Below are 13,804 nucleotides of genomic sequence, written 5' to 3'. Positions count from 1 at the left end.
TTTGAGAGGCCTTGAAATGATTCTGTCGTGTTAAGGCTAAATTTTGATATTTCAGATTAATGAGGAGATTTGGGGAACTGAAAAGGAGAGGAGGAGGAGGAGGAGGAGGAGGGATACACAAGTCTCCGTGTAACTTGAGGGCAACAACACATATCTGGTCACCATGTATCACCCTGTCACAGTGGACCCCAGTGGACCCCAGGCACTGACGGTGTCCCCAGAAAAACCCTGTAGGACAGACGTGAAGGTAGGAAAAAGATAGGGATGGGTGGCGGAGGGTTTACTTTGGTTTTTTTACACACTGTTGAAAAATCCTCTACACGCGAATACCTCAGCGGTCATAAACGCAGACGAGGATGGAGTCCCGTGGCATTTACCGCACTGGGGGCCAGAAGCTTGCGAAAGGATGTGACACATCCCTGACACATTTGTGAGGACCATCCCTTTGAAGACCATTGTCCTGAGCGGCACAATTACAAATTCATTGCCCTGCCAGGAAGCCTCCTCACAAGGTTGTGAGAGGTACGAGCATTATTTCTCTCAACACCCATCAATTTCAGTAGCAATAAAAAGAACTTTAGACTCCCGCTCCCTTAGTTCAACCCATAAGGCTACCATCTGCGTATGTAGCATGCATAGGCAAATCATACTTTCTACATTTTTTTTTTCTCGAATTTTTCTATTCTATAGTACATTAATATAATAATAATAATAATAATAATAATACACTTTATTTATATAGCACCTTTCATACAGCAGTAGCAGCCCAAAGTGCTTCACACCAAGGAAATAATAATAATAAACAGTTAAAACAGGAAAATATAGAATAAAACAATACAACAGGAAATAGACACAATATAAACGAATAAAATAGGATAGAATAAAATGTAAGATAATAAAATAATAAAATGGGATAAAACATTAGTAAATCATTCTGCATGCCAGCACCCCTCCTGACACAATCATTGACAATTCTGTGCTGGGGCCAGCAAGTAGCCTATCTTCTGCCGAAGTGGTGTTTAAGCTGCGGTTTGGATCCATCTGATCCACGCTGCACCACATGCTTTACATAAAGCTCTAACTTCACCTAATTAAAACCAACTTACCCCAGAGCAAGTCACAACTGATAAAAAATAATAATAAAAAGCGGGAGGGGGGGGGGGGGTCATCACCCAAGCTATGCCCTCAAAAACAGACCCCCTCCACCCCCACAGAATATGAATGTATTGAGGTGCGTGTGCCAAGCCTGTGGGAAATTTTCATCTGACAGTGCCAGCCTCTATAGACAGAACAGTTTCAGCCCATTCTCCCTGTGATTTAATAAAAAATATATACGGTGTTGCCCTCCCCCCTCGGTTTGATAATCCTTGAGAGAAATCCTCTTCAGGAGACCTGCTGTGAATTCTCTGGGGCTGTGAGATAAGAGGCTGTAGGCTGCCTTTAGCCTCTTTGTGAGGCCTAATCTCTGAAGCTGTCTCTGGAGCCACAGAGACAGCTCACCAGGAGTTTTCCCAGGTATGACACAATACTATTAACAGTACTACTGGAGCGCAGGACTTGAAATATGTTAATGAGCATGATGGTATTTTAAGATGCCAGGAATAAGTACCTTAAAAACCCTAGTTACTATGAGCTATCATTAACACTTAGCAATGTGTCAGCACTGAAATAATCAATTAATTCATATACAACTGGATTGAATAGTGCACGTACAATTGAAAAACAGTGTCCTCCAGGTATATATTCATAGAAGTGAATATAGTTCAAGTCCCCAAAATGCACACCGATGATTTTGTGACTTCAGCAAAATACATTAAATGAAATACACCTGTTTCATTATGAGTTCCCAGTCAGGTTGTGAACTTCAAGCAAATATTTTATCATGAAGACCAAGGAGTTTTCAAAACAACTCAGGAATGAATTTGTTGAGAGTGAGAGATCCGTACATGATTATACAGAAATCCAGTCACTGAACATTACTTTGAGGATGTGTAAATTCAATCATAACGATGTTGATAGCTATAAATAAATGTATATCAGGCTGTCTCTCAAAACTGAGAAGCTGATGAAACTGGTTAGCAAAACCACTTTGAGGCCAACAGGAACTGAAAAAGCGATAGAATTAATGGTCAAGATGGGTCTATGGCTCACTAATTTCCTGGTCACTCCACAAAAGTGGCCTGTCAGTGTTGGGTTTGCATCAGATATAATGTTTCGACGACTGACCATCTGACCATAAGACCTCACTTGAATGCTTTGTTCCATACAGGATTGGATTAAGTTTTCTCAGTAATGGCTTTTCTTGTCAGTTAGAAATGCCAGTTTTGTCCAGGAGGTACAATACACCTGCCTACTTATTAATGACTTAGACTTACATAATACCCTTATCAGGATCTGCATCTTCCACAACTGTTTCCCTGAGTTTTTTTTAAAGCTCCTTCATCTCCTTGCTAGATATAGACAATGGCCATTGAATAAATTTGTGTCTTTGGTAAGATTCAATTCAATTTTCCACAGAAAAGGTGTTTAATACTTAAAGAATAGCTTAACTATTTATTTTAATTTTATTTTTTTGCTTCAATAGTGTGAATGGAGAAGGTTTTTGGAGATTATAATTTAAAAGTATCAAGATTTCAACTTGTGATTACAAATATGAATTGATAAAAACCTGCACCTCCTGACACATTAGGAGGGGGAGATCATGGTTTTTGTGCACCTCCTGTTCTTAAGAGTCCTGTGCACCCTGAGTAGCATCTGTCCTGCATGTGAACTGTGCTCGACTTTCTCCACAGTGCCCTCACAGCAGTGAGGATGACCAGCTGGCTGACAGCTCTCAACACTCACGCACAACTTCCGCAGGCAGCGGCTTCAAGCTACCGGCACCTTCTCCCCGCTATCCTCATACAAGACCTCATCCAGTGAAAATAACCCACCTTGATAAATGTAAGTTAACATGAAGGAGAGCCACACAACTGGGAGTCTTCTGCGTTATATCTAACGCATAACAATATAATTATCCGGTACAATAAACAAAAAAAGATTATTATGAGCTATGAAGGTGTATAACTTGTGGTCATGAAAATATTCACAGACACAAAGCCTGGAACCATTCAAACCAGAAAATGTATAAAATTATTCTTATAAAGTTGCTCAACGTATTTAAAAAAATAAAAAGGCTTAACTGTTGGACCTATGAGGACACCAACACTGTCAATACAAGTTTCCAGTTTGCTCTGCGAGTTGCTGTGACCCCTTTTCCAACTTTGGGGGAAAAGCAGCACGCTTCAACTGATACGGCTGACACTCAATACGCTCCTCCATCCATCAAGTACACGATCCAATAGGCGGAGTCATTTTTTGGTCGCCGCGGTATGCGAGTCCGCGCAACCCTAGCGGCTTCCCGAACGAGGCACGGAGGACAGGGGTCACTCGCTCTTCCCCCGGCGGACGCCTTAGCGCCGCGCGCGCGCGCGGGAGAGAGAGGCCGAGGCGGGTCTGCCCACGGTGTCCGTGGCTTTGGAGACAGCTGCCGCGGCGGGGGGATCAGAGCGAAGCGGCGAGGAGACCGGCCAGTTCACCGAGAGGGCAGGCACTGCAGCGTAGAGCAGGGAGACTGTGGGACACTTCTGCGCACACATGTGCTGAAAGAGTTACCTCTCTGACGGGGGGCCCTCCGCAAATCTCCCATTACCTCAGCGAGAGGGGGAACGCTCCTCGCAACGTTTCACCCCTATTCCTGCGCCCCATTATCTCTACCCCTCGCGCTCGCCGGGTTCACTCCCGTGTCAGGGAAAGTGGGCAGGTTCTTTTATCGGGGCACTCCATCATTGCTAATAGGAAACACTGTTTCGCTCCGTTGGAAAGACTGAAACTGAAGGCACGCACTTTAAATAGCCTTAAACTGCATTTTAACAGTCGTTGGAATTTCGTACTTTGGAGGGAAACGTTCATTTTGGCCTAAAATACAATTAGATGTTTTGTGTGCATTGTACCGAATGGTAGCTAAACAAACAGAAAACCTTAACAGCAAATCGATCAGAGTAATTACCATCTCTAAATATAAAATCCAGGTGTGGAACAGAAGGGTAAACAGTCTACATTCTAGAGGTGATAAAGATTCTGGGGTGAAAAGTCCCTGGGGGCATGTGACCTATCAGTTGTGGTACATCTTAATGGCAGTGAGCATTACTTTGCTAATTAGCCACCTCATTCTTCATTCTGAGCATAAGGCGAACGCAGTGCCTACCTACAATGTTTTTCTGCTTAGCATTCAGCCCCTTCTTTGATTCAGGGCGTGGGACACAAGTGTGCTCCCCTGCACCAGATGTGGAAGCTTGGATTTACATTACTGAGATGCTAATGACGCAAAAATAATTTAAGCTTCCGTGTGTCATTTTACATACTGCAAAATGTAATGTCCATTCGAAGAATGAATTCAAACTAAACTAAAATTCTGAAATTCTGTAAAATTTGCAAAAAGAAAAATGAGTGTACCGCATCAATGCGGTCTGACATAGCTACCACCACATGTACCTGTCATATTTAAATAATTCTGTTCTCCCTCTGCCCTGCCCATGCATATGATAATATAGCATTTATCTCATAGAAAACCATGACGAGATAAAAAAATTTTCTTTGTAAATGTTCTTAGTTTGGATCTGATCAGCCCAAAGCCGGTAATCGTCCTGGGGAGCCTGGCCGAATTGGGCCGTTGAATCGGTTAAGCGCGGTTGGGTAAAACCGGGGGAGACGGTGGCAGTAAATGTTCCCTGTGCGTGATCAGGCTGTCCCGGGCAGCCCAGGTGGGGCGGATGTCCGGCCAGGGGATGGACAGCGACAGGTGAGGGGCATATTCTCACAGCTGGGGAAAAGGTCAGTTTTACAGACCGGCCTCCCCCATCAGGCTCCACTGCTCCGTCCTGCTCCAGTCAGAGACCTCTGACCTGCCAGCAACCTTCTGTGATGCTAATTCTTATTTATAGCCAATTCAAACAACATTATGCATCCTCCAGGGAAAAATCTGCTGTAATTTGTTATAGTTATCTCATAAGCCCTTCTATAGTGGATTGTCTATGATGGGTTCATCAATCCATTCACAATCAGTTCAAAAGTGCACTATTTTTGCCAGAAATTTAAAAAGTTTCGTTTGTGGCATTGTAGTTGAACTATAAATAAAAGAAGTATTATACAGAACTTCAGGATATATGAACATGTACCTTTACCATAGTAAGACCATATCTTTGAAGAATGTTACAACTGAAAAAGTTCAGTGAGGAAATTTTTGCCATAGGTTCTACTTTTTTTTCTACAATTTTCACATAAATTCTGCCGGCCAATGGAAAGGCCTTTTTGTGTATTAGGAGGGGGTGAGGGGTGCAGGGGAGAGATTTCACAGCACAGGGCTGGGGCAGGCAATCTGAAGCGGTACCTGTTAAGTGCCGTCATTAAGCCGGAGACAAAGCGTCTTGGCAGCAGCATTGTCCACAGCAGCCTCGGCTTCCTGGCAGCCCTGGACATGTTAATTGCTGGATGGTCCTGCATGAAGACGGGGGTGTAGCGTAATGAGGAAAAAAACTACGGTTCGACTCGAGGGCGATCAGACCATACACTGTTTATTTTGGTTCATTTTATCTACGCCCTTTTTTGGGAGTTCTTCGGACATATGGCATACACTTCCACTACTTGGCTCAGCCAATATCGCTGAATTTTCAGGTTCAAATAAGGATCTCATAACCCAACACTTCGGGATACCTACATCTTCCCTGCCCCCCCATCTGAACTGATTTTGACTCCCAGTGACCAGCTACTTAGCATTTTACGCCAGCTTGATGCCTGATATACAGGTCGTAACATGGGTCTGCTGGTCTGTGGAACGAGACTGCTAGATCTGCGGGCAAATCAGGCCCTTTGGGGGCCATAAAGGTGCAATGATCAAAGAAGGGCACCTCCATAAACGCGCTCATACACTGGCGTTTATGATCCAAGATGCGTCAAGACAAGGATGGAGCCAACTTCGGCACATAGTGGGACAGCGCCAGCTTTCAAATTGCAGAGCATTGCACAGGCACACACACACACACACACACACACACACACACACATATATATATATATATATATATATTAAAAAGGTGCCATTACTAGTTTTTCATCAAGAGTAATTTTAATGAATTATAAAAAAGTGGTCAAGGATATCAGATATTGGTTACCGTATAACACCTATTTTCAATAGAAGTAGAAAAACAGCTTAACATTTAAAAAAAAGAATTCTGTTACAGATAAAGATTGGAATCATTTTCATGAACTATGTAAGCCAAAAAAAAAAAAAAAACAGAAAACTTGGGATGGCTATCCATGTCAGCGTACTGAATTAAAAAGTAGATCCTTCTGTAAATATTCCTATGACCACAATGAAACTATGATAAGTATGCAAAGGGTATTAAAACCCAAATTCCCTTAGATAAATATTTGGCACTGTGGTCATTTTATTCTTATGCAATCAGAGTGTGGTTAAAGTGTATTTACACATTTAATGGTATGAAGGACCTCTGAAAGCATTAATGAGGCTCAGGAACCACTCCAATGCCGGTCCACTCGCATGATTTCCAAATATTTTCAATACCAATTTGGGAAAACCTCATTCAGGTAAGAAGCAGCCCGGTTTTCGGAGGCTCCATTAGCTGTTTGCGGGGAGACCTCCCACCCTCCAGTGCTTAGCATTACATTCATCATCCATTTTCACTTTTGTTAAGGCCATGCATCAAATGATCAATCATAGCATGAGTGTTTGTTTTAGCATCGCCCATCTTTCATTGTCACCATCAAAGGACCGTCTTGTCTCCTTTGTAGAGGAGGAGAAAAACAGCATATCGGTCTGTCCACACAACACCGGAGCGCTTCGGAACGCCAGAGTTGACCGCTTGTGGCATCGAGTGTCTTTTTACGTCCCTGTTTCAACAGAAAAAACTTTGGGGATTATCACCAGCTTGCCCTGCAGTTCACCCTGGGAAGCTGCCATCCCCAGCGAATCTGTCAGGCAGAGCGTCTCAGAGCTCCAGAGTTCCTCAGTACTGTAGATGTGAACCCTGCCAAGAATCACGAGAATGCACAGGTCGTGTCACAGCAAGCACAACGCCCTTCTTTCCTCCTAGCTGTGGCGAGAAGGCTTAAAAAGCGTATGCAATTTATTGGAAATATACTTCCTCAATTACTTTTTTACGATAACACACCACCCCGTTTTACGCAATTTACATTCCCCATCCACAGACATATGATTGATGAGTTCGTAAGAGATGTATGAACTATTCAGAATTTATTTTGTGCTAACAAGAAAATAACTGCCACTGCTTGATCAGGGGGGATTTTTGGTTTTCCCCAAAGCAAGACATGACAGTACAAGAGCCATACAATATATAACTAATTTTATATGAGTTTGACATGATAACAGCCAACCGTCAATTAGAAAGAGCTGAGGCAGAGGTGCAATGAAATACATGCTTTAAAAAATCCCAACAATCATCACATGAAAATAGTAAAAATGGGTCCGATACCCAGCCACTGTCAGAAAGGCGAAGCTGTCACTCATTCTTTAGGTTCTAGTAAAATCAGAGCAGGGTTTTTAAAAAACCCTACAAGAAAGTAAAAAAAAAATATGTTCAGCAGACAGGTAGATAAGAATGGAAGTGTCTTCTACCGTGGGGGTGGTGCAAGGACAGAGAGCAGACTGATGGGTATCAGGACGAGCCAGCGGCTGGGGAGACGGAGGGACTACGCGTGGGACAATGCAGAAGAGAAGGCAGGATGGAGTCGAGATGGCAAGGGGCTCAGATAATGAAATGCGCCGAAGCCTGGAGAGGTGGAATGCTTTTGTTTTGGAGGGCAGATCTGAAGTGAGGCCGGCGCGCCCGAGACGGGCACCGGCGGGATGACTCCGCACCAGCCCCTCACACCTCCTGGATGCATAGAACTGGGAACGGGAGGGGGGGGGGGGGACGCAGGGGCGGAGCTACACTGAACAGACCAGCACCCATTTGTTAACAGCAATCGCTCTGTATTAAAAGACCCATGTTTCACACACAGGGAGACCGTGAACTCTCGCTGACCCCTGAGGAAATGCTGTCATCATGGCAGTGTATGGGGAGCACCACAAGTTCATTCCCGATATCGCGGGCGTGGAGATGGAGGGAGAGTGATGAAATCAGGAAATGCTCTGCAACAAGTGTTCAGTCCTTGCACCATCAAGCATGCAGGTGCAGAGCTGATACTTCCGTGTGTCACAAAACCTGTTAAAAAGTTTACCTTAGCAAATCTGTTCTTTCTTTGGAAATAGAAACAGACTTGAGTCCAGCATAATGTGGCAATACTTAATTGGCAGTGAGACACCGCTTTCCACATATTCAAATTAAACTTTTGGCCAAAATCTAGAAGCCAGCTTAGTATTTACATAGCAGAGATGAAGAGGGCAACATGTTTTTTTCATATACAGGACATTTTCAATGTGGAATTAAGCTCAGAAGCTTTATAGAGCTTTAAAAAGATTTCAAGCTAGGTCAAGTGTCGTATTCGCCAGAGTCCAGGCTATTTGGCTGACACATCAAAACGCATAATTGAGCATCACCGCTGTCTGAAATTATGATTGTGTTACCATGAACTGCAAATGAACCTGACTTAGCTCATGAAGAGGCAGCAGCTAATGCGACTGTAACCACGGTTCATTACAAGCTGACCTCAAATTGAGGACCAGAACGACCCCCGTTGTCACGTAACTAAAAATGAATGAATGAATGAATGAATGAATAATCAAAAACTAACCTCAATGATTTGTGCACGGTCCGTCTGAGCCACTTTGGCAGAGTTAGACAGCGTTTTGTGAGCTGACCCCAAAATGGTCCACAGCACTGATGCAACAAACCAGGGTTGCCAGCTTGGTCGTAAACAAAAGGCTGATTGTGATGATTCACTTATCGCTATAAAATATCGCTATAAAAGCATTAACCACCTTCAGTCCTGGATATTCAAGGCTTACAGCGTTGTTCTCATAGTCAAGTTGTTCGAATTACGCACAACTTGTTTTCTCTCCCTGCTTTACAAAAAGCAGACTTATTTTCTACTTTCGGTTACATAACAACCTGTAGCACCTCATTCCAGTGGGTTCAGGGCCAAAGGAGCGTCTCACCCCTGTGTGACTACAGAGGGTTCCAGTCAGCACCCTTTCTCCAGGCAGAAGACTGCAACAGGGATTCCACATTTCATCTCTGACTGTTGGACTGCCCCCTGAATTTATTCCAAGATAAAGGAGGAGGACTGGAGCTAACACCCAAGGATCTACACTCAGAGTCACACACACACACACACACACACACACACACACAATCTGCAAGGTTCAAGATGCATGCACACTCCATGTACGTTCTTATCATTTTTCTGAATGGGCGTAGGGTAGAAGTCCAGATCATCCTGACCCAATTCTTTTAGTATGTGTTGTTACACCCTACACCAAGGCAAACAAAGTACACAAAGGTAGAGAAGTGAACAGGCAGCTCCCATTGGTTTTTGTACTTTGAGTGGGAAGTTTTCAAAGACATTAATTTCTCAATGGTGGGATCCTATCAAAGAAAAGCTTTAACTTACAGAATATGTTCATTCATTTGGGGGGGGGGGGGGGGGTCTCGCTCTTAACAAAATTGGATGTGAAAACTGCATTTAGACGGCTTAAAAGCAAGGGAAGGTTTTATTTCTTCTGTAGAACATTAGTTGCCATGGCTGTGGCAGTCATCCTTGTGGCAGGTTACTCACCACCAGCCCAGCAGCAATGAGATCAGTACACCAGAAACATCAGAGCTACAGCTCACATTCCTCTGCTCTCACCTGATCTACGTCAAAGAGTGACCACACCTGCACCTACACCCACACACATGCACACACCATGAGGAAAACACAGTCACGTATATGCACACACCCACACACATGCACACACACGCGCACCCACACCCACACCCCCCCCCCATACACACGCACACACACACGCACACACACACACCCACACACATGCACACACCATGAGGAAAACACAGTCACGTATATGCACACACCCACACACATGCACACACACGCACACCCACACCCACACCCCACACACACACACGCACACAGAGGAAAAATCGCCAGCCAGCGAGCCCCCCGCATTTTCCAGCTGGCTGATTTTACATCGTTGTCACACTTAATATCCCTCGCCGTGCGGCGGGGCGAGCCTCGGCCACCACTCAGCCAGGAGGAGAAAGGGACGCGGCGCTGGAGACGCGGCGGCAAGGCGCTCTGACCGCGGTGTAATTACAACCAGAAGCTGCGGCGGGTGTGAAAGCGGCAGATAGCATCAGGTCACCCAGCGTGCAGGAGTTCACAGAGAGAGCGGCGGGGGTGAATTATAGCTCCCTGACATGTTCTCATCGCCCCGGCCCTCACATCCCGTTCGGCTCGTTCGGGGAATCGGACAGCTCCCCGCGCCGGCTCCGCGTGGGGCCGTACCGGGCGAGGCTGCCAGTGGGCATGGCGAGGACCAGCTCACGGCACATCTGGGGCACACAGCCTCTGCTACCCTCTGCACAACCCCCCCCTCCCCGCCCCACCCATGCACACCCCCCCCACCCCCCACCCCCACCCCCGGTGCCCCTCTGACATCCATCCGGGAGGTGACGGGGTCGACGAGGGGACGGCCACAGGAAAACCTCGTGGAAACACAAGTGCCCTGCCCTCTCCGCCCCGCCTCGCCTCCCACTCCCTGATACACGCTGATTCCGCCCGTCAGATTTGTCCGTTTTATTTTGAGGTCCTGACCCCTACGCCTCTGGGAATGTGAACTTTTCTCTCTCTTTTTTTATTGGCGGTCGTCAGGCGAAGGGCCGCGAGCAACAGCTGCGCGGGGAAACTGCCTCCATTTGGCCCCGGACGTGGATTGCTGCCGTTCAGCAACAAACAAAAAACGTCGGCCCAAATTTCACACTCCGTCGAAGACACATTTGTACAGTCCTGCTGTTTGCCCTCCAAGCTGTCTGTGGTTTTTTGCTTCAGGAAAGGGGCAAGCAAAGAAAGTGAGCAGGGAATTTCTAATACTTTGCCAAAAGTTTGCTCCTATTTCAGTACTAAATAATTATTTTTTTAAAAACCAACAGAGAACAGGTTTAAATGACTTGGCACATGCGCATGTATGCTAAAAGATGCATTCCACCCTTTCATGCAGCACGGCCGTCTGTGGCTGTGTGTTTGCCGGCCCCTGTGGTAATCACATGCGAAAGAAAGGGCCAGGAGCCACAGCTACTGGGAGCTGGGGAGGTGTACTGTCTGCTGTCACCGGGCTGGATTTATGACACGTCCTCTCACTTTGAAGGGGAGCGCTGTTTGCTTAGTCTCCTCTCCGCTGCACTGCATGCCCTGTCCCAGCACACTTTCATTTACAACCCCTGCTCTCCAAAGCTTCTGCTGAGGACTAAAGGGCTTTTTCATGTCTACGACCAAGTCTCAAATTGTCCTCAATTGATTGGCATTGACTAATTTTATCATTTATTTAATTTATTTTTTCAGTTGTCATGCCAAAGGTTAACTAGTTTGCTAATCTGTATGATTCATGTTTTGTTATTGTATATTCTTGAAATTCAAAATCGAGGCTATCATTTATTTAACACCATACCAGCATAAAATAATATTTTCACCAGATTGTGCCACAGGCAAGAGCAGACACACACACACACACACACACACACACACACACAAATCCTGGCTGTGTCCTGCCACAGTCCAGCTTTGTCCCCGGATGAGAGCACCAGAGCAGAGTCCGAAAGGACAAAGCTGGCAAACGGCACGGTAAACTCCGCACAGATGATAGGCACATCTGAGCCACCGGGGCAGGAGACTGACGACCTCCCCACACCAGCGAGAGACGCCGCCGCACTCTGCCTCACCCCCACACTGTGCGCACGCAGACTGGAGCTACGACAGGAAGTCTCGCAAAAGTTCAGCCGTGGGTCAGCACAGACGTTAGCCCCCCCCCATGCCCCCCCCCTTCCCCAAACATGCATGCACCCTCACACTCACACACACACACACACACACACACATATGCAGACACATGCTTACAATCATTTTGGAATGCAAACACACGATCACACACTCCCACCTGCGAGTGTGAAAGACTTCTGAAAGGGCTGGGGGGGGGGGGGGGGGGGGGAGACACGTGATACAATGCAAGCCGTTAAAGGTTTCAGCACAAGTAGATGTAAGACAGGAGCGTATAGGTGTGTGACTGACCTTTACTTGAACTTATTTGTGAACTTTTGTCTCCTCGGGTGCGAGCGTGTGCGTGTGTGTGCCTTATCGCACGCGGTCTGGCGGAGTCAAAGTGGAAATAAACTGCGCTATTTATCTTCTGGTTTATGTAATGACCCGAGGTATGTTTTCAATCAGCGTTTGAATTCGTGGAGATGGGAGCTAATCCAAACAGATGTCATTTTTATGTTAACCCGTCGCGGGTCTGCCAAGGCTCTTTCCATACACACCCACGTAATTCGTCTTTAATAAAAATACTTGTGTGACAGTGGTAATTGGGGCTAGTTTACTGTGATGGCGTGACAATGGCATTCCCATGCAGCGCTCCGCGATGATGGTGAGGTTATGGCAGGGGCAGATAAGAGAGTAACAAATGAGCAGCCGTTGGGAAGACAGCACTTTTACCCCATTAGAGAATACCGAGTGTGTCTGGCTGTCGGTGCAGCACCACAGCATGACTGCAAATGGGGACATGGGTGGGGGAAGGGGGGGGGGGGGGGGGGGGGGGGGCGAGAGAAACGCAGGTCAGGTAGTCAAGCCTTATCGTGCACTTCACAAAGTCCACAGTTTTAAGTTAGTCAAGACTTTGACAAGACAAGGCTCTGGGGGAAGGAGCCAGACACTGTGCTTTAACGCTATTTTCAAACCAACTGCTAAGGCAGCTCTTCAGAATTTAATATTCTGATAATATACTAAAATTGTGCAGTTATTTTTAGGTACACATTATAGGTTTCTAACACAGCCTCAATTTTGCATATCAAGAATATACAATAAAAAACATGAATCATACAGTTTAGCAAACTAGTTAACCTTAGACATGGCAACTGAAGCAGAACCCCCATCACTACTAGGCTGAATTAAGTCCCTGAGTGACATTAAAATATATATTTAATTTGCTGACCAGAATCTGTGAAGATAAACATTTGCAGTTTTTAACTGCATGTTCAATGCAGGTGATTTAATTAAAACAGGCCATGAAAAATATTTTTAATTGAAGGCTCTACTTTGACAAACTGCGAGCAACAAGCAGTTTCTTATAAGGAAAATATGAATAAACGAAGCTAACGCGGCGGCCAGCTGTACTCCTGAATCCTTAGTAAACAAGAACAAAAACATAATGAGATTGTGGTGAAAAACATTCTACAGCGCAGCTTTATCGCCCTCTGCCGGACACAACAAGGCGATTAAATTATATTTCATACAATTTTATTACAACGGTCAAGGGGCGTCTTGTGTTTATATGATGGCAAGAATGACCAGTGTCCAGGTTAATCGCAAATGGTACTGTCACAAATGATACTGAATGTATCATTGCAAATTGAAAGTCGATTAAAGTAAGAAAAATTAACACAATATCAATGCGCAGGAGTATGAATGGAAGCAATTAACCATCGTGCTAAAACACCTTCTTACTATGAAGTCCGTAAACTAACATCAAGCTGTTGCTTGTGAGTAGCACGGTTTAGGAGACAAAGTTCGCGTGAGG

The 13,804-nt window shown here is 45.4% G+C and overlaps 1 long non-coding RNA gene across 1 annotated transcript; it reads left to right on the top strand.

Moving 5' to 3' along the window:
- Window positions 1–66: 66 nt before the first annotated feature.
- Window positions 67–3,043, top strand: LOC118220118. The gene is made up of 2 exons (XR_004763919.1): window positions 67–247; window positions 2,793–3,043. It is a non-coding gene; the product is annotated as an uncharacterized LOC118220118 (long non-coding RNA).
- Window positions 3,044–13,804: the final 10,761 nt, after the last annotated feature.

The sequence above is a fragment of the Anguilla anguilla genome, chromosome 2 (assembly GCF_013347855.1).
Source record: "Anguilla anguilla isolate fAngAng1 chromosome 2, fAngAng1.pri, whole genome shotgun sequence".
NCBI classification, from domain to species: Eukaryota; Metazoa; Chordata; class Actinopteri; order Anguilliformes; family Anguillidae; genus Anguilla; species Anguilla anguilla.
Note: the sequence above shows the minus strand (reverse complement) of the source record. Positions and strands in the feature narration are given on the sequence as shown.